Source organism: Myotis daubentonii, chromosome 4 (genome assembly GCF_963259705.1).
Source record: "Myotis daubentonii chromosome 4, mMyoDau2.1, whole genome shotgun sequence".
In the NCBI taxonomy this organism is placed as follows: domain Eukaryota; kingdom Metazoa; phylum Chordata; class Mammalia; order Chiroptera; family Vespertilionidae; genus Myotis; species Myotis daubentonii.
The window spans coordinates 42,823,943-42,846,863 of NC_081843.1; the positions used below are offsets into that span (position 1 = coordinate 42,823,943).

Consider the following 22,921-nt stretch of genomic DNA (forward strand, 5'->3'; position numbering starts at 1 on the left):
AAGGGCACACCATGTAGCTAGAGTAGGATGCATAATGGGAGGGGACAACAGAGAAGATTGGAAGAGTGAGGTGTGATGAGGTCCTGCCTGGAAGGTCCTTGACCTCTCAGAAACATAAGTAGTACTATGTATGACGTTTTCTCTAAAGAGAAGAAATAACATGGGCAGACTGGGGAATCTCAGAGGGAAGTGGGGAGGGGATGATAGGAAGAGATTAACCAAAGAACTGACATGCATACATGCATAACTCATGGACACAGACAATAGTGTGGTGAAGACCTGCAGAGGGGAGGGGGCCGGAGGAGGGAAGCACACAGGACCAGGTGGAGGGAAGTGAATGGGAGGAAACATGGGGACAGCTATAATATTTTCAACAATGAAGATAAATTTAAAAGAAGAAATAATAGAAAAAATTTGAAGAAATACAGAAATGAGTTGTCTGCTTAAGAATATTATTTCTTGTCACTAAAGACCTACTATGCTATTATTATTTTTTTAATTTGACTTATATAAGGGAAAACCTTGAATGTTTTCAATATATGACTAGGAGAAAAATCATACCTGTATTCATTTATTTGTTGTAAAGCTAATTATTGGAAGCTTTAATACCTTTTTGATGTACTATGAGTGGTACTCACTAGAATCTCATGGGAAGCTTCAAAAATAGTTCAATCTCCACCCCTCAGAGATTCTGATTTAATTGTTCTGGGAGTGGAATGCAGGCATCAGTATTTTTAAAGACTCCTGAGGTATTTTTAAGTGTGACCAGAATTGAGAATTACTGTGCTAAATTAATATTCTAAGGAGAGACAAATAAGTAATTTTTCAAATTGAGGGTATCTACACATATGTGAAAGTACCAAGAACTTTCAAATTATCTGCAGAAACAGAACATAGTCTTATGTGGCTATGCTTATGATCTGAGCATGCTCTACACACACACACACACACACACACACACACACACCCTATTGTTATCTTTGCAGTCTGGCATCAAGCACAGAAGCCTGTCAAGAGACAGAAAGAATCATTCCCTAAAGCGCTCCTACAAGCCGTCAAAGAAAGCAGAGCTGGCAAACAGATGTTCTTTGCGGTTCAGATGCTGTGATTGCCACTTTATCCCAGCAAGCTTTGAAAAGCATTTCTCACACAGGCCTTCCAGAGAGCTTAGTATGTTATGGATGACAAAAAATTCATAGTCTACCTCTTCAAATAATTTTCGGATAAAATGAAGAAAATTAAATAACACTAGCTTCTTGAAGTCTCTACTGAGGGACATGTTTCTTGCTCCAGAAGTATTAAAACATTGGGTTATCTCTAATCACATGATAAGAATGAGCTCACTCACATCTGGGAATCATTCCTGGAAAACCTGCTTCTAACTCTGCTCTAATGATGTGGTACCATAGTTAATATGATTGAAAAAAACCCTACACAATCCATTGACAACTGCTTTCATTATATCCATAATTATATCCATATCGTTAGTTTCTATTACAAGTCTGTAGTTCAAATAGCTCAATAGTCAATAAAATGATTGCTTTCTATATGGCCACTAAAAGGTTTTAAAATTGATTTCTCAGCTTTACACTACCATGAACTGGACATGTCAAAACAGATCAAATACATCATTTCAACCCTAATTGATTTGCCCAAATTCCGATAAGTTAGAGAAGACTGTGAAAGTCCTATTATTCAATGACTTAAAGGAAGATGTATATTTAAGTGTCTACTGATTCAGTTGTCCAGGAGAGTATCCTATATAATAAAAGCCCAGCAACCGAATGGCGAACGACCAGTTCTGGTCGAGCAGTCACTATGATGCGCACTGACCACCAGGGGGCAGATGCGCAACGAAGGAGCTGCCCCCTGGTGGTCAGTGCGCAGCGCCGCTCGGCTGACCAGGATGAGTGGCACTCCCACAGCAGGCTGATCCCCGCAGGCCACGCCCCCCTCCAGTGCACGAATCCCGTGCACCAGGCCTCTAGTCTCTAGTAATTTTATAACTCTAAAACCCTATCAGTCCATGAATCTATGCTTTGCAGAAGATAGGCTATCATTGAATATATTGGTCACATTGCCTTCTACTTGAATGAAAAGAAAAAAAGTTTTATTTCATCTTTGGAAAAATCATCAGCTACTTGAGACAAGCTCTATTCCCTCATCTCTGACATTGGAATCCTACTTTTAACCTCTTTTAGTGATGTTAATGTACTTAGAAAATATAAAGTCACACAGAACAAATCATGGAATAAATGAAATACACGTCTGACTTTTTTGGAAAGGTCTCTGAGAGGATGAATTCTAAAGAACGACAAAAACACTACAAGCCAAACCACACAGTGTAAGCCATCCTGTTGAGTATCCAAAAGTCACAGGAGCATGGCATGCTTTTCTTCAATCTCTAACATTCCAGAAAGATCTGCAGCTATGGGCTGCACTAGACCATCTCAAGGAAGAAATCATTAGAGGGCGTGTTTTCCTGGAGGGCCTGGCCAGATCATACTCATCTTTGTATCCCCCATACCACCTTATATGACGTTTTATATTTAGCAACTTAACATGTCTACTGATTAAACATATTTCTAAAATGTCCTATCAAACAGAATTTCAGAGAATGGCTCTCTGAAATTTCTTTGTTCCCTGTCACCTCCACTCATCCCATTATTATTATTATGAAACTATGCAAAAACCCCTGACTCTAGGTGTTGGCCAATGTTATGCTCCACAAAGGATAAGATACGGTCATATTATGCCATAATCAGAAGATGAGAATAACAGAGGCCATGAGGTCTAGGTCTCCATCAAGAATCTATCACTAATGCACTGGGTGAGACTGGGTGAGTCAACTGCTCTCAGCCACAGCAAATAAAGGAATATAATAGAATGTTTACTTTGGTTCTTCCAGTTTTGTTACAAATCTGTAATAAACAAATGCCAATCCACAGCCCTGGGGCTGTCTTACACTTTTCAGACATATTTTATGTATATCTCAGGAAGCAGGTATGGGGAAAAGAGAAATAAAAAACCAAATCCAGTATTTTTATTAACTATATATTGCTCCTATGTTTAAAAGTAAGAAACATTATGTTCCCTGAAACAGCTACATAGGCATTATAATTAAGAAATACATGAGGGCACTCTAGTCAACCAACAACAACAAATTTGATATTAATATTTTAAAAAATAAATTGTCACAGCCCTTTGTGTTAATGATACCAATGAATTATGGCACCTTCCCATGGCCAGGTTGGTAATTCTTGTCATGTAAAATTTCAGTGGTGTTCAGTACACAGCCTGCAAGTGCTGCATTCTTCACCTTACCACTACACATGTCCATAACTTTTCAAGACCAAAACACATTTGGTAGAATGTATATTTGCTAAGTTTACAGTGTATTAACCCAATCATTTCTGGGCCTTATAATTAAGTGAAGGATTTTGTGTTCTATCTTTATAATAAAATGCAATTTCCTATTAAATAGTTCCTATTTAAATAGTTTTACTACTTCAGTTCAAAAGTGTAAAACTACTTAAAATATTTGTAATGGATTAAATTTAGAGATCTAAAAAAATCCAGTACAAAACAAGTAAAAAATTAAAATAAAAAATTTTTAATTCTCAATGCATAAATTATTTGCTTAAAATCCCAAACTTCAGTTGTTAGTTCTGAAATGACAAAACAAGCATTCAAAGGATGCTTGTTCTTCCATACCTTCCAGGGAAACCACCTAATGATAAGCTTTTGCTTACTGACACATTTTCAATTGTTGCTTTTATAAGAAGTGTTGGTATTTTCCTATTGCTTTCTCACTTCATACATCATCTGGGCTTTCCCTCATTTCTTTACAGCTCAAAGCTTTTTCTCATCTGAAGCCATTGTTTGCTTGACATGAAAAAATAGGCTCTAGTAAAACTAATTATATCAGATGAGGGAAAAACCTAAATCTCAATTATGGAATCATTAATTTTAAAACCATTAGGTAGAATTATCATAGTTGAAGCAGTGCTTCTTCATTCAACAATTTATTTTAAGCTATATTTGCGATCTTTAATATCTTCACTCTTTACCTTTTTATAGCAAGTGTCTCTAATCGACTCATTTAGTCAATAATTATTCATGTATTACAAATTACATGCCAGGCATTGATCTATGATCTGGGTTTATAGTATTAAATAAAACACAAATTTCCTGCTCTCATTTAGCTTATGTTTTGATGGGGGGAGAAGATAATACACAGTTAAATACACAACTTTAGGTTGAGAAGGGGGCTGGGAAGATAAACAGAGCATGGTGAGAGTGGTGGTCACAGGGTTATGCTGTTTTTGAATAGAGTGGTTAAGGAAGACTTGGTAAAATAACATCTGGGCAGATGCATGTGAAAATAAAATAAAAAACAAACCCATCTTGGCCTTAGACCTTAGCCATATTCCTCACATTAGCTTCACCATCAACAGAGCTAATATTTTGATCCATCTCTAACTCTGGTTTCTCATCTGAGGAACCAGAGAGCAGTGGTTCTCAACCTCAAGTGATTTTGCCCCTAGGAGATATTGGTCAATGTCTGAGCATTTCTTTTCTTTGCCCCACTTTACCCAGCCCCACCCACCCACCCACCCCTGTGTCCACAGGCTATGTGTATATGTATATATGCTCTTTGGTTAATCTCTTCCTGTTGCCGCCCCCACCCCACCCCCAACCCCCGGCCCGAGATTGTCACAACTGGAAGGAAGTTGCTATTTGCATACTGCTAAATATCCTGCAATGCACAGGGACAGTCCCCACAACAACAAATTATGTCGCCCAAGATGTCAATAGGACAAGGTTTAGAAAGAAACCCTGCTACAGAGGAGGAGGCATGCCTGGCCTCTCCCAAACCCTCCGCAACTCCCTCAGAGAAAACAAACAAGGGCATCTCATCCTCTAAGATATCTATGCAGAGCTTATTTTTAAATGTCTCAGTGATTCATTAAAGCAAGATATATTCACAAATATTTTATTACTTCAGTTTAAATAACTGCTTACATGTAAAAGCCCTATCATTGCTATTTCAAATATCCTGTAATTAAAATGTGCACTAACTTCAAGAGTCCCCAGTTCAAATCATTGAATTTTTAAAATGTGTTCCTACTCTAATGAGCAGTTTGAATGAAAGATTTCAGACAGTGATGACTGTTAGGATAGCGAGAAGAAGGGAGACCATGAGAAAACTACTAGACAGGCAAGAGTTTAGTTCCCTGTGCAAATACTTAGCTATACACCACTAAGAAACAAGCAGAAAATAGCATCTGGTTAATTTAGTCTGAAAGCAAAGCACCTAAGTAGTTTTCAACACTAACATATTCAGTTTGCAATGTGTCATTGAAAAATCTGGTTGGTATTAAGGACTTCTATAATTTTAACTCATGAACAGATTTGTGAAAACTATTTTAAAATCCCATCTGTCATAACATCTCTTCCAATACAAGTGTAATCACAAGTTTAAGAGGAGAGAGAGAAAAAGACATTCTATTTGTTTCTTACTTAAGGCAAACATGGAGATAGACTTTCACATATCAATTGCAAAAATCTCTTATACACCATCTAAGAGCAATATATCTTAAACATTCTGCCACTGGAAAAAGAGCAATGCCTGCTTATCACACTGTCACCATGAAAACTAGTGAGTGACAGGATGCAGAAGCTAACATTGTGGAATGCATTGTACAGAATGGTGAGTGGATTAGACAGTTGGGAGGACACATGGCCAAGTTAAGGGCATGAGTTTTAGAGCCAAGGCTGAGTCCTTTTTACCACCCGTTGCCTGAAGAATAACCATGGGCAAGTTCCTTAAGCTCTCCATAAGTGCCAGCTTCTTCATCTGTCAGTTGGGGGTAATGGTCATCAAAGTTCCCCCTAGGACTGTCATCAGGATTAAACAAGGCAACATCTGAGAGTACTTGCACTTCACTGGGTGCTGCATAAGGTTTCAATAATGACTGACAGCTATTAGTGCTGTCATTAGCTGCATGTGGATTGAAATGATTCTGCCTTTTCTTCAGCATCAAAATCCATATCCAACGATCTGAATCATGGTAAAGAGATCTCAGATCTTTGCTTGCCAAAGGCCCCTAAAAACCTGCAGTTGTCTTCCCTGGACATTACCTGAGGATCTTTGCACTGGGAGCAGTGACTGCTGGGAAGGCGCAGAGCCATGCTGGTTCCGTTCTTCCATTCCCCACACCACCCTGCTCAGTCTTCTCTGCCCTCTGACCTAAGTACTTGGGTAACAAGATGATAATGGACCAACCATTGAGGAGAAGGGAGAGGTGGAAGAAAGGAAATAACAAAAAAATATTAAAGGCTTGGGTATATTACCATCAATGGCTGGCGATCTACAGCCTGATCTGTGTGCAAACACACAGCTGATGGGCAACCACAGCTAAAATCCAAAACATCCCAAGTGTACCATCCACAGAACTGTCAGTTCCACTCTCCTAGAAAGAGAGGTAGCTTGAAGACAAAAAGCATATTTTTATTTAAATGCACTAGAGAAACTGTCTTAAAGTGTATTTTATACTTCTTTAACTATTGACCTTATGACATAACCAAGAAGCAAATTTATGAGAAACAAGGAATGTTCGAAGCAGCTAAATTAGGATGGGGTCTTGCTTATTAAGTGCTGCTATTCCCACCATACCCCAAAGTATCTCCTCCCATTGAGCATTTCCAAGATACTAGGGTTAGATTTCAAATTGGGCCTGTACAAAGACAATGGAGTTTCCGACAGAACCCCAAAAGGTGAAGCTCTTACTGATCATCTGAGGAGATACTGGAGAGACCACAGTTTTAAACAGTGACATGAGGCATAAACAATCCTATTATTTTCCAAATAAAAGTGAAAAATAAACTGGAGGTTCGCTGGAGTTGTTTGAATTTAGGCAGTTAATTTAAAATCTGGGATTGGGTTATTTTCTAATCGATTTAAATCTGCGTGTTTAAATGGCTTGCTTTTTTAAAAGTAAACTTTAGCTATTTCTTTTTTTAAAAAATGGTTTATTGATTTTTTTAGAGAGAAGGGAGAGGAGGAGAGAGAGAGACATCCATGTGAAGTGAAACGTCAATAGGCTGCCTCCTACATACTCCCTACCAGAGATCAAGCCTGAAACCCCAGGAATGTGCCCTGACCTGGAAACGAACTGGCAACATTTCAGTGCACGGAATGATGGCCAACCAATGGAGCCACTCTGACCAGGGTGGCTTGCCTTTTTAACATTAATATACTGAACAGCTGATAGGCTTACCAAACTGGGAGATTTTTTTTTTTTTTTTTTTTTTAGTAAAGATACCATAAAACTATACAAAATGAACATTGCTATGAATAATGCCAATTTTTATGTTTCAGGGTATGCACTTCCAATTTGTATGTATTAGCTAGAAAATTTCAATGACTAAAGTAGCCAATTCATTCACCCTGACAACTGAAAACAACTTAAGTTCACAATCTTCAGGAGGCCAGGGAATTGAGACTGCTCAACCTGTAAGCTCTGTATACTTCCCTTTCAACACTTTAAAAATGTGCCCCACCAGTTTTAAGAGAGACAAGGTGCTGATTATCCTCACTGGTTAGCCAAGACATGAAGTAGAAATTTCTGGCACTAGAGGTTCTAACTCTAAATATGTGCTTCCTTATGGTGAAGCTCCTGGGGCTAAAGGAAAGGGAGGGGTGGCCATCCAAAAATGCATTAACAAACATTTTTCTTCCCTCTTAGTCCACGATCACTTGATTCAATTTATGGATGCCCAATCTCTGTTTAAGCTTAAATCCTAAGGTACTAAAGCTAATTTATGAAAGCTCTCATGTAAGCAGCCTGAAAACCAGCTTAATAAACAGGTATTACTCACCATCAGCAAGTACCTAATAAATTTGTCTGAACACAGGTGAAGAGGTAATAAAATCTACTTGAAAATTTCCATGGACTTGTAGGATCATGTGCTTCTTTGCAGTAATGAAATAGAAGTGTTCACATCATTTAATAAAAGGAGTCGTTGACATGATTTTGTATGTTTGCAGGAAAAAATCATGCTGAATATAAAGAATATCCTGCACAATTTTTGCTAAGTTGAATACTTTAAGGACAAATCCACTTTTCTAGATGATTTTCATGGCTGCTGTAAATATTTTGAAGAATATTCCTTTGTTTCGAGGTGTCAGCAGTTCTCATTGGTCTTTTTGCCTGATGATTCTTAGTATGTTTTAGAAATATGTTTATTGACTTCTGAGAGGAAGGGCTAAGAAGAAGGAGAGAGAGATAGAAACATCAATGATGAGAATCGATAGGCTGCCTCCTGCACGCCCCCTACTGGGGATCGAGCCCATAACCTGGGCATGTGCCCTGTTCAGGAATCAAAAGATGATGACCTCCTGGTTCATAGGTTGACGCTCAACCACTGAGCAACACCAGCCGGGTGATTCTTAGTATTTTTTTTTTAATTTATTGCTTAAAGTATTACAAAGGGTATTACATATGTGTCCATTTTATCCCCCCGCCCTAGACAGTCCCCTAGCCTCCCCTATCCCCCAGTGTCTTATGTCCATTGGTTATGCTTATATGCATGCATACAAGTCCTTTAGTTGATCTCTTACCCCCCTACCTCCTGCCCCCCCAACCCTCCCCGGCCTTCCCGCTGAGGAACCGAAGCTTTCCTAGTGAACGAAGGGAGAGGTATGTGTTGGAGAAAACTGGAATGTTTCATGACTCCCTTCTAACTTATCCCCATCTTCATCTCACTTCTTAATACCAGGTATCTTAGTACAAATGAGGGGAAACACCATGGTTCTCTGTACTCATATATACAATAAGGGACCATGACTACAGAGTACTACTTACATTTGCCTCCCCTGTATTTAAAATAACTCAGTTGCAGTCGCCTAATGGATAAGGCATTGGCCTCCTAAAATAACTCAGTTGCATCCTGACCCATCCTCACCTATCCCATGTTCAAGAAGCACAGCAGAATTCCCATGTTCTCCACTGAGAAATCAATACATGGAAAGACTACCTCAGGTGCAACTGGGAAAAGAATCTCCCCACAGTTTCCAATTCTAAGCAGGTTTTACACAGTGTCTTTTTCTAAACTGCTTGTAAGGGCAATTTATGAGCTCCTGATTGCTATAACATATTGTGCTCTTAAAAAGAAAAAAAAATGGTAATAGTAGTTTGGCTCCTTGTTGGCATTCCATTTTTTATAGATTATTATATTGTCTTCAAGCTGGGTTGAGTCTGAAATTAATATAATTAGCCTCCTGCTCAGCTGCAAGCATCTATTTTCCATTCTCATTCGTCTTTCCTCTCTGCCCCTGCAGACAGACCTGGAAAGGAAAGAAACCTATGTTCCGTGGTCTAACAGTCAGTGCTAGTTCCCAGACTTCTGTTCTAGAAGCCAGTATCAGCCGAATGTGAAAACAACTCGAGAAATCACAGGAGACCCTTCACCGCCAACAGACTTGCTTTCCATAAATAGCACTTACCCTTTCTGTTTAAAATGTTATAAAAACATATCAGGAATATCAGATGGACAAATGATCAGATAAAAACTGGCCACAAAGGCTTGAATCAGGACAGGAAATCTCATCGTGAGATAGAAGTGAGAAGAGGAAATTCAGTATCCAATTTTGGAGCCATCAATAATAAAACACAATATTCCCCCCCCCGCCCCACCCTCTTTTGGCTAAAAGTACATATACATGGTTTAAACTAGAAAACTGGAGGGTCACTATATTTTTCACACTTGAAGAAGCAAATTTAAGCTTACCAACGTGTGATTTTATTCTGAGGACTCTATTAAGTTCATCAGTTTCCTACTCAAACTATGTAAACCCAAGCACGTAAAATGGAAGACGACGACCCAGGACTCCAGTTTCCCCATGACTCAGAGGGAAAGGTGAACATGGGAGGCCCTTGGGCCACATGGAGCACACATCCGGGATTGATGTGGCCCACTTGTTCTAAAAATAAGGAATTTTATAAAAATATCCATAGTTTTGTCTCCTCTTGAAAATCAGATGTGGAGAATGTGGCACTACCTTCCCAAATGACCACAAACGCAGCTGCTTCCTTCAGACTAGGCCTACCCATTCAGCGGGTGCCAGTTTCCACCACTCCCCACATCGTAATAGCCAAGTCCCCCGCTGGTATCCAAGTACTTCCTGCCTCGGTACACACAGGACTGTAGGATCCCTGCCCTCGAAGCAGAGGTGCGTGTGAATCCTGCTATAAACGCTTATGTTTAGCCCATAAAGAGGTTTTAGGAAATGAGCATTCCCTGGAAGACTTGGGCCAACAGACTCGAATAACACACAAAACCTCATTCCAATACTGTGGGGATCTAAAATAACGTTGAAACCTGAAAGTCTTTATTAAATCGTTCTACAGTTATGAGTTCTCAAGATCTGATATTAGTACTTGATTTCTGACTTCACTGTAGGAAAACAGAGAACTCAAAGGCATCTTTAATGTGGTTTTCACTCCGTTATAATTGTCAGTGTCAGCATAGCTAATATATGTAAGCACAGACACAAAATGGCCTGTGGCCATTTTAATACCCAGAACAATAAAAATAACAAATGCTTAGTTGGTCTCAACTGTAGCACAAGTGGTATAATCTAGTTTATAGATGTTTAGATTAATGCTAATAAATTGTGAATATGTATTTTTAAGCTGAGTGACTTGTTAATGAACACTCACGCATGCATGTGTGTTCATGATGTATTAAAATCTTTGTTTATATAATGATATCCTTATTTCTACATTTTGAAAAGCAAACATACTGTCATCTGTTTTTAATACTAAAGTCCCAAATAATTTATAATGCAGCTATACAATATATATGTATACATTAATATACCTAATCAACGATGCAGAAATATCTGTTCCGCCCAACTGTTCTCAAAATCCCCCATTAAGTTAATATTGAGCTAAAACCAAAGACATAAGAATAAAGTAATAGCTGCTTGAGAAAAGGCTTATAAAATAATTCAGATGGTGATTATTTGACATTTACTTCGTTATATAAAAGAATGCATGTGACTACATATACTACAATGCCTCTCCTTAGTCCATATTTTACTATAGAAGGTAAAATATTATCTGAAAATCTGACAAATATCTTTAAATTCTCCTGGGTTATCCACCACAAGCAGTACCCTATTAAAATAAACAAAGGAACAAGAGAACCTTGTCTATTTCAATTGTGCTGTCAACAGCAAACCAGAGGAAGCCGACATGCAGAGCAATGGAAGTGTTGTATCATTTGTAACCTGAGTCAACTGGGTTGGGGGGGGGGGTTAGTCAACCATATTCTCTCTCAGAATATAGAACACAGTATAGTTCAGGCATTTTAATCAAATGAGAAGCCCACAGGAAGTTATTCTAATCTAAATGAGGTATACATTCATTTCAAATGTCGCATACTTCAAGTGTATCTACTTATATTTTTCCTAATAGCTACTCAAATGGTTTCTTTCTACTGGTTCCAGAATTTGCTCATAATAAATAAGATCATTATAATGGAGGGTCATTCAAAGGCTAGTTTGTTTCTGTACTTAATACACACACACACACACACACACACACACACACACATTTTTCTTTCCGCATGTTAATCTCACCGAAGGGGAAGTAAGCATGGGACATGGAATCAGTTTCACCTCTGTCTCCCAGCACATTTTAGCAGCAGGAGCTTCTGTTCCCTGACAAATCATCTATTAGATGGGGGAAGAGGTATAGGGCAAAAGTCATCCCAGAACAGACCTGTTTTCATAGGATGCTGGGTTCTTGTCATCAGCACTACAGTCCTGCTTAAGTGGAGATAAAAATACATGCCTCTTACCTATAGAAATTGTGGCAAGGGTCAAATGCAGTATACTCTAAGTTTAAAGTAAAATTTCTGAGTTTTTTAAGGACAAAATGCTGGATAAGGAAACAGGTAAAACTAGGGTGAAAAGTTTTCTATTGAAACAGAAAATCTTTGGCTAAGGTTCAAGGGTCAGAACCAACAACACGGTATAGGACCAAGAAAAAGAACTTATATTTGGACAGGCTTGGCTTAGAGTCATGGCTACACCACTAAGTAGCTGTGTGATCTTGGACAAGTCACTTAGCCTCTCTGAGTTCGTGTATACTTATCAGTAGAATCAGGACAACAGTACTGTCCTCACAGGGGAGTAATACAGACTAAATTATATGTTAAGTTCATAAAAAAAGACTAATACAGTGCATAAGACTAAAACTGGCTCACTTTATTTATCTATTATTAGTTGAATCACTTTATCTATTATACAGCACATATTTTCTCTTGGTAACCAGTACATAACTAAATATATGACCTCTTTCTCTTTTCTATACAAAAAAGGCTTATTCAGGTAACAAAATTTCTTTTAGCCTTATTGCCTTTGTACAAATGAGACAACTGTGACAACTGTATATAGTATAACTTAAATGTTTACAATAAAATGGAGAAATTATTTTTTTATTATTTCGATTTTTTTCTTAAAATGTCAAAACATTTTAGTCGGTTACTATAGAAAATACTGCTGTGTGTTACCCAGATTCCCTTTCAAGACCAAAGAAATTATTCCCTCAGCTGCTGGAAAGGAGCACCTTCAGCTGTCCACCTTCTCTGGGAATTGCCCTTAGCTAGAGAGAGCCTGTAGAGCAGCGGTTCTCAACCTGTGGGTCACGACCCCTTTGGGGGTCGAACGACCCTTTCACAGGGGTCACCTAAGACCATCAGAAAACACATATATAATTACATATTGTTTTGTGATTAATCACTATGCTTTAATTGTGTTCAATTTGTAACAATAAAATTGGGGGTCACCACAACATGAGGAACTGTATTAAAGGGTCACAACATTAGGAAGGTTGAGAACCACTGCTCTAGAGGCCCACTGTATCCAATGACTGGCTGGCATGGGCTTGCACAGGCCAGGTCCTCTTGCCCCAACTCAGTACACTGCTGAGGAGCACCCTCTACAGGTCACCTGAGGCCTTTGGTGACAAAGAATCAGAGCCCAACTTCTGCCCATATCTGCTTCCTTCTCCTCCTTCCACAGGTGTTGACCCAAAAAAAACTCTCTAACTTCCTCCAGAGTCTGTTTCCTAGGGAACCTGATGTACAACAGTAAAACCATCTGCCCGAACTCATTGCACTTTAAAGGTTACTAAGGTCTGGCTTCCTGTACCATCATAACTAAAACACATTTTCTTGTTCATAAGAGCTGATGTATCTGCTTTCTCTACAACTACTAATAGGTACTTTTAATTGAGGAAGATGAGAGAGAAAAATAAAAACAGGTTAATTTAGCCACATGGTTAGTTTTCCCCAGTTGATCAGGGAATTGAGTGGTTAATTGAATTAAACAGTTATTTGGACATTGTAGAGACAATGGCTCAGATATGGCAGATGAAGTAGCCTTTCTTTTGGGTCCTTGGAAATTGTTCAACTCAATCTTCTCTATAAAACATGTTTTCCCCTTAACAACTATATTTCACTAAAGATGAATGCTAAAACATTAGGTTTGTTTCTATTTAAAATAAGATAATACATAATCTTCATTTTCAATAAAAAAGAAACAAGGAAAATTTCTTAAAAATATGTACTTATGTTGCCTCAGTCTTCCTCCCACCTTTTCAATGATGATAGTTGTTACAAGGGAAGGAGCTTTGCCAAATGCATTTGAAAGCATCTTCCAGCCAAATCTACACTGATTTAATGACGTCTCTGGCAATTCAATAACATTTCCTGAAAACTAAAGAAACTACATCCACGCCTATAGGGTCAACATCACTTTGACCAAGGGGCATAAGTTGAAAGAATCATTCACTGGACACTTACTCAAAATCAGTGATTTATTCATTTGTATATTGTGACAATAAAGTATTTTAAACTCTATTTAATCTCTGTAAAGTTGCATATCTAAAAAGATATTTTTCAATTGCAGAATAAAACTTTTAAAATGATTTTTCTAATATAAATCCAAAATTCCTAGATGAGGCCTTTGCTACTATTTTCCCTCACTCAATTTTACTACCTGATGTCCACGAACATGAACCTGTGTGCCCTTTTACTTGTCACCTCTGCTGTATCTGTCTTGGTATCAATTACTCGGGTATTGACCTTAAGCAAAGACTTGACTAACTCACTTTTTCATACAATATACTCCGACAAATCATCTTAATTTGTAACCCATGTCTAAAAGAGACAATACAGTGTCATGATCAAGAGTGTGGGCTTGGGTCTGAGGTCTCCAGGTTCAGTTCCCAGCTGGGCCTCTTGTTAGCTATGTGACTTAAGCAAGTCACTTAAAAACTTTCTATGCTTCTTCTTCCCCCCCCCCCCCCGTCAGTATAGTGGTGATGTTAATCATTCCTATCTCACTGGCTTATTGTGAAAATTCAATTAGTTGACTTACGTAAAGCATTTAGGGCAGTGCCTGCACATGGTAAGTTTGTGTCCTCTAGAATTAGTGTGCCATTCTATGTTCATTTTCCTTGAGTTCCTCTTCTTACAACCTCTCTGGAGAATGCTAGCCCGCTACAGCATCCTCTGACATTGCTACCTAACCCATTGTCTTGATTAACTTCTCTCTTCTTTACAAAGCTCAGTTTCGGTATGGATCTACTTTCTCTTGTGGCTGCCACCTCCTCCATAGCCACCATAGCATATATTCCATTGCCCCCTTGTTTCTGAATTATCATCATCTGTCTCCCACTGTGGCCTATAAAATGTAAAATGTGATTTTCTAACATTGGTAGATTTCCATTTGTAACCTGCAAGACATACAAAAGGCAGGACTGCTGCTCTTGTGCCATCTTGCACTGGCTTTTTTCATGAGTTATACAGGGTCGAGCCAACATAGGTTTACACTTGTGAGTACGTGAAACACAGTTTATTCTTGTATTATTATTTATTATTATATTATTCCCCATATGAACAACTGTAAACCTGCTTTGCCCCACCCAGTATCATAAAAGCACTGCCTTGGTTAAATTTGGCAGAGAGATACCATAGTTTGCATGCTCAAGGGAAATGGTAGACCAACTAGAATGTAGGATGTAAAGATGCAAATTAAATATGCACTTGAATTTTGAAGAGCCACTGTTTTTCTGGCAATCAGGTATGGTCCCTGTCAACAGAGTGTTTTTATACCTACTTCATCTAATTAATAATATCATTGACAATAACAGTTCTGGTTTTAAGAGTTCCAGAGGTTCTTTAGGGCTGTGTGAAGTAGAAAGTCCTAGGTCTTGTTTTTACAGTAACTCCTGTGTATTGGCCACACAAGGCAGGCTGTAGCAAAGCCTAGTGGGACTCAACAAACTGAGGAGACAGGGCCTCAGAAAATGCCTAACCCGCAAAGAGGTTCCATAATAATTTGACATTTTTATAGCCACATTTGTTAACCATAGCAGCACTTCAATGGGATGCATTATAGTATTTCAATTTAGTCATTTATCTAAAAGTGAGTTTTATCTTAGCTCATAAATAAACAGTGACATCCCAGCAATTTGAACAGCTCAGCATCACCTTCTGCTGCAAAGCTCATTTTACAATTACAGAAACACATGCCCTTGTGTGCCATGTTGCTTAATCTTTGATTTATAGCTCCTATCTTTAGGCTCTAACCCCTTTCTGTAAACTACACAAAGTTGTACTAGCTCAGCTATTTCATTCTTATTTCTAATCTTAATGGGTTATTTTCTCCCTAGTGGCCATGTCTCTCTACCAAAACAGTTAGAGAGAAATTACTCTTTCAATTTACCAAATACTAGTCGGTGTCTTTGTTTTCTCAGAGTCTGAAATAAGTAGTGCACTTCCCTGGCTAGCTCTTCCAGAAAGCCCTTCCCTTCTGCGCCTGTCCCTCCCCTGGCTTGCTCTAGTGTGCCTCACAGCAAGCCTTCAAGGCAGTGCTGCCTGCTCTCCCTCTTTTCGCCAGGCCCCCACAGTCAGCAGGCTAGGCAGCAGCAAATTAAAATGGCACAGGAGGATGGTTTCTCCTCCAGTTCCATTTCGTCTGCCTTTCAGCCGCAACATTTGGATGGTTAGAGTCACTCCCAACTTCACCCACAGTCTATCTACAGCTCTAGGTCTTGTCACACAAGTCAGGGAACACTGGAGATGTCTTTTATGGCAATGCATGTAATTTGAAGTGTGAACCCTGAGAAAGAAGACACCTACTAAAAAGGGTTCCTGGTGGCTAACTGGGCTCAAATTACAAAACACACACACACACACACACACACACACACACACACACACACACACACACACACAGAGCCGAGCAGCCATTTCTATACATGGCCTCTCAAGCAAACTGCCCTTCAGGGAGAAGCCTGCACTGAACTCCCTGCCTCTGCAGTGAACTGCCTGCCTGTACTGTGTTTCTGCCCTCTGAGCGAGCCCTTGTTAAGGAGTTCCTGGAATCCTCTTTCAACCAATAGGACTGAGACTTTCCCCATCCAATTGGAGCTGTGTAGCTCCACCCAACCAGAGCCGTTCTTTTCTGACCAATGAGGGTAGCAGTGCCTTTTGAACCAATTAAACTGCGAGGATTTGGAGTCCTCATTTGCATGAGGACAAAGCAATCAGAGACCAGGGGTGGGAACTTCTGTCCATAACAGCTACTACCCTCTGGCTCTAAGAATGCACTTTCCCTTCCCACAGAAGACTTTGTTTCCTGGCTGGAGCTGAAACACAGAAGACGTCTTGCAGGAGAGCACAGTGGAGCAGACCAGCGGAGCGTGAAGCGGACTGAAAGGAGCAGAGCAGAGCTGTCTAGCCAGAAAGGGGCCTGGCCTCTGGGCTGCCTGGCCCCAGGACTGCCTCACAGCTATGCTGTTTTCACAGACTTGCTGTATCACAATTGAGCTGTTTTGCACTGAGTACAATTTCCCTCTTCGCACCCTAAATTGGGGATTCCTATTGGCTTGAAATGGCACTCATGACCATCAGTTGACAGGAGGAAATCTGTGGTCTTGCTCAAGGCCCAAGATATGAGACTAGGTTCTTATGTCTTCCTTCTCCTGTAAGTGAACATTACTGACTTGGCAGATGTATGCCAAGGTTTGTGCTTTAGGGTTGTTGCTAATGACTTGTTGCATTATAGATGGATTTTCTTCTCTGCTTTTCATTATTTTGTTGTTATGTGGAAGGCAGAAGAAATATATTTTTACTCCAACATTTAAAAATATGAGTGTATAACTTCCGTAAAAATATAGAAAGATGCTGATCATACAATACTAAGTGAAAAAATGCAGGCTACAAAATAATCTATCCAGATGACACATAATTATGATATCAAATACAAGAAGGGATAACACACCAAAATGTTAACTCACTGTCTCAGAGTTGAAGAGTGATTTCACATTTTTCTATTGATACTTCCTTGTAGTTTCCAAGTTTTTTTGTTTTCAGACAAGTGTTACATTATGTTCAGCAAACAATGTGCACAAAATGCACTCATCTGGCAGCACAGCCCATTTAGGACTCTCTACTAAGCACAGGCTTATATTTGTACATTATTCATTCAACAAATATTTACTCAATTTCTGCTATGGGCCAGGTGTTGTGCTAAGTTTGGGGAATATAGTAGTGAACAAAGAAAAGTCCTCGTATCAGCTTACAAGCAGTGGGGGAGTTAGACAATAAATAAGCAAATAAACATAGGCTATGTTAAGCTGGGGTAGGAGCTATGACAGAAAAAAAATAACATGAGGTAAAAGTAAAGAGAATGATAGCAGACTGAGAGGAGACACCAAATGTACTGAGTCTGTATCCATAAAAAAACAAAAACAAAAACAAAACAAAAAAAAAACAGAGAAGTCAAAGAAGCTATAAAAGCTTCACTAGCATGCTTATTCAGTGTTTATTATTGGTTGGGCAGTCATTAAGCCAACAATTTTATTTTTATTTTTATTTTCATTTCTGGACAATTCTCCTTAAGGACACAATACTTTTACCTTGAAATACATAGGGACTAATGATATGTTCTGAGCATTTGGAAAATAGCATATTTTAAGGGTTCTTCCTGGTAAGATGTTTGACTATATAGCTAAAATAATGACTAGTAAAAAGAACTACTTAATGAACATTCAAAACAAATGAACTTGAGAATCCCAACCAAAAAGGAATTAACTAGGTACCATATTTCAATACACTGTGTGCATTAAGTGAATGTTCACCACTAACATTTATTTTTTCTCCTCACTAACTTTTACAGAAATTGTGTGTGTGTGTGTGTGGGGGGGGGGACCAATGCCCTTAGGCTGCACCCTAACCAAATTCCTTACAGTGGATTTTAGTATACACAATTGTCATTTTTAATATAAAACAAAGCAAAATTTCTCCTGTTATAACACATCTGCAAAACACGATGAAGGCCAATCGAAAATATGAGCTGAAGTACAAACACAATAAGTGCTCCCTTTCCCACTATTGCTAAGGAATGAAGCTGAACATGGAGGTAACCCATATTTCACTGAATGCTTGCTATATCCCACTATGCTACAGTAGCACATGCTTTTCTTTTTCATTTACTCATGAACACACCCAAACAATGAAGGTGCCTCCATGTTAAAGGTTACATAATTTGTCCCAGGTCCTATAGCTAGTTAATGGCTGAGCAAGAATTCAAACTAGGCACTGTGATTCCGGAGTCACACTTTTAACCATTACTCTCTACCTACAATCCCTAAGCTTCCAGTCAAAGGTTTGTTTCACCTAGATAGTTGGTCCTCTAGTCCAATAAACTTGTTGCACTGAAGTTATTAAGATTTGTAAGTTAAATACAGTAAGTTCTACAGCAAGTTCTAAAAAACACTAATACACTACTAGTAGGAATTGCAGGGAGCTTCAAGTTGTTTCATGAGTCTGGAGAAGGGGAGAGGATAAGTCATGGGATCCAGGAGGTTGGACAGATGGGCAGGGCCCAAATCATAAGGGCTTTATGCTAAGGATTTTGGATTTTATCCACAGGCAATGAAAACTCACTAAAAATATATTAGCACGGTCATTAATGCAATCAATCTTAGAAAGATCAACTTGGTAGCAGTGGGGGAATTGATAAAAAATGGGTGGAGTTGGGTAAATAGGTTGCTGCAATAATCTAAGGGAAAATATGACAATCTGAATAAAGACACTAAAAAAGGGAATGGAAAGAAAACAATAATGTGTAGAGTAAATGAATAAATAAGGCAATTTTGAGAGGAGGGATTTAAGAGAAGGAAGTACTATGGATGATATCCTTGAAAATTGGGGTCATTCACTAAACTAAGAAATTGGGACAGAGCCAAGATTTTGAGGGAGAGGTGAAAAATTTATTTTCTGGGGTGTAGACTCTGTGAGAACTGATGAACCATCAAAATGTGGACACCCAGAAGACAGAAAGGATCTCTAGCCTAGGGCTAGAAATAAAAATTGGAGGTCAGGTAATAGCATAAGCCTTGAGAATGGATGACACAAGAATCTATGCAGGGTTATTTATTAATATCACTCATTGAAAAAGATTTATAAGCTCCCTTCTTTCTATAGTGGGAAATGGATCAAGATTTGGCTCCAGTTGTCCTTTTAACATTATCACCTGCGACACCATGCCATATATCTTACTGTGAAGTCACATCAAAATACGATTTTCCAAGTCTGTCAGAATCCAATGCCCTCCCCTAAATTTTCTACCTGGTAAACTCTCACTTGGCCTTTCACTCTCAATCAAATGTTACTTTTCCTGAGAATCTGACCACCTTTTCTTGATAATCTCACCACCTTCCTCTCAATTCCAGGTGAAGTTCATAGCTCCCTCCTCCTTCCTACTATATTGCATTCGATCCATGCCTGTACTGTTGATATACAACTTTTCTCCTCCACTAGATAGAAACACGTTCCTTCCTAGAAATAAAAGACTGCATCTACACAGTAAATGGTACCAACACATGGTTATAGAATGACTGCATGATGTGTCTTCTATCTGCAAACACCACCAATTACCCTACTTTAAAAAACCTATGAGAACTTCTGCTTGGTGCGCAACCACAGAAGGTTTTTAGGCATATAATGTGCTATTTTCAGTGTGCTCTACTAAGAAGTGTTTCTAATCCCATGAGGTTAGAACTCATGCCAAAATAACTAATGTGGTGAAAATAGTGTAATCATTTAGAATAATAATTACTATGAATACACTAGTTCCTCTAAGCGAAAATGCCACTGTATTTCACTAAGGCAAAAATAAGAAGAGATGAAATCTAAACAGAAGCAGAGGGCTGGAACAAAGCAATAGGGCGATTCACTAGGATCAATTAGGAGATCGTTATGGCACTTTGGTGTGCTATCTCCAGAAAGGACAATTCAAAGATGATAGATGATAGATCGGTAGGTAGGTAGGTAGGTAGACAGATAGATGATAGATACATATAAGTGCCCAATACATGAAAAGCATATTCTTTACAATAAAAGAGGACAGGAGTCGTTCCTGAGTTGACTTTTAAGGAAAATGCTAAAAAAGAAAAAGAGATCCAAATGTCCAAATGACAAACATTCCTTCTAGAAGCATCAACTCTTCTAGCAACAGGATATTTGTTTTTGCCTACTCAGCTCCTTGAATAGAAAGGGACAATCTATAAATCCTTATTTGGACTGACATCAAAAGGCCTTACAAGTTGCTATTCCTCCCTTGACTCTACTTAAGTTGTAAAAAGAAGACATTTCTGAAATTCATTTGTTTTCTAGTTAGAAAATACTTATACAATTTTTCCAAGACATTGAAAGATACATTGATATGGTCTGAAATTTCAACAACTATGACAAATTTATTAAAAAATGGAAATAAGTTGCTGGATGTTTTATTTTTCAAACCAACCACTACTTCTTCAGGAATTCATTAGTTTTCATTCTCGACAGTTTCATGAGTGTACTATAAGTTATAGACAAGATGACTCTAAATATAACAGAGTGACCTATTTTGTGGGACTAAAGAATGAGAACTTTTAAGACAGAAGTTAGAAAAATGTGTATGTGCAGAAAATCTACCATACAAGCACCATGGTGCTGTATCCTATTCAGCTTTGATTATAAACAAACAGATCTACCCTCAAGAGCCCACAAAAAATTCAGGCCTAGGAATCATCTGCCTTGAAACTACCAAGAGGGTATAAATATGAAAATGCTTAGCCCTCCTCTTTACAGTAATGAAATGAAGATGCTGAACTGTCCATGATTCAAACCAATTATTATTCAGTGGTCATGAACAGATTCGTTTATAACATTAGGTGTACCCAATTATACCAGTAGGTTATGTTTTAATTTATTAAATACTTTAATGCTATAAATTTCTTTTGCAGACATGTTGTAACTATATACCCTATGCAAAGAAACAAGGTAAATATCTTTTTGGTTTTGCCACTGAAGCACTGCAACTTTAGCCCTTGAGTGTATGTTTCACTTTTTCCATTTTTAAAATTTGCAAGATGATATGTTTCTTCTCATATTTTTAAAACTTTAAAGAAATACAACAAATGTGGCAAATCCAATACTTTGTAAAAAACAAACAAACTGATAACACTTAACCTATGAGCCAATCATTGTACTAAATTCAATCATGTCATTCTGAACATGATCTCAGAGAGGTCATCACTTGTGTGGGGCTCCCAAAAGGAGACACATTCAAATGCAATTTGAGGGTAGTTTAATAAAGAGACATTTGCAAAGGTGTGGGCAGGGTTTGGAAAAACTATAAGGGATGATATAGTGAGCTAATAAGACTAAAGGAAAGAGTCATCAGCATGAAATATCTGGAGGAGAGCACAGTTACCAGAATTCATAAAGCAGTCTTAGGGAGCTGGCTGCATGCCAGGAGCCTACAGTAGTGGGAGGTGACCTGGTAAGTAGGGAACCCAGGAAATAAACAGCTCAAACTCTCGTTCTGTACCTCCTGCTAATGCCTCCCATTGGCCAAACCCAACCAGAAGCCAAAGAAGAAAGGATCCTGCTGATTCAGTCCAAATATCTCAGCACACAGAGAAGGTGCAGAAAGGAAGAGAGTGGATCTGACATCCACTACTCCCATTTTATCCCAAACATCCAAAACTTTCCTTGAATAAATATGGCAATTACTAAATATTTATTAGCGAAAGAAAAAGTAAATAAAAACATCAAGAGGTTCCGTAAGCTGCCCTGGTCACAAGCATAGGAAGAAGCTAAGGTAAGCCTTGCTCTGAGGTTCAAGTCCATGCTCATAACCAATATGGTATTTTGCCCCCTACCCACCATCTTTATACCACACCATTTATAAACATGCTGATGGATGTCTTGGGAGACAGTGAAATGACAGGAAAGCTTACAATCTGTGTACCAGTTTAGTTATTCTATGTTCCCATCTCATTATTGTCATATCTCCAATTCCCTTCCAGCATCAATAGTTCTATAAAAGCAGGTCTTAGTCCCCATACAATTCCATCACCTATTCCATCTAGCAGCTAAGCAGTGAAACCTTCCATCATGTGGCATTTTGCCCACTTGTTTGGCAGTATCTTGCCTCTGGGGGTGTTCTGAATATAAATAACACAGGTAACATGCTGATATCTTTGAGAAGACAAGCCAAGCCCTTAACCTCCATTTAATTCAAAAGAGTAAGCCTTGGGTCTTATATTATTAATAGATTTACTTGCAAGACCTGTTGAAGGATTCATTTATTCAACCAACAAATATTGATCATACAGTCTATACCTGGAGCTGTGCTGGGTAAGACTGAGAAAGTAATTCTTACCAAAATCAACAACTGGCTTTCTACAGGAAGGAGTTGATAATTATCCAGAGGGAAGTTAAAAGTACACTAATTACCAAGAGAGGTCATGGGCATGTATCCTGGAGTGCAGTCATGATCCTGCCC

The 22,921-nt window shown here is 38.6% G+C and overlaps 1 protein-coding gene and 1 pseudogene across 5 annotated transcripts in view; one reads left to right on the plus strand and one right to left on the minus strand.

Annotated features, from left to right (window-relative positions):
* The window catches only part of SNCAIP (synuclein alpha interacting protein), a 138,383-nt gene that overhangs the window by 101,750 nt on the left and 13,712 nt on the right, over positions 1–22,921 (minus strand). The gene's annotated exons all lie outside the window — the stretch shown is intronic.
* Positions 20,347–22,921, plus strand: part of LOC132233822 (polyadenylate-binding protein 1-like) — a 54,099-nt pseudogene continuing 51,524 nt past the window's right edge.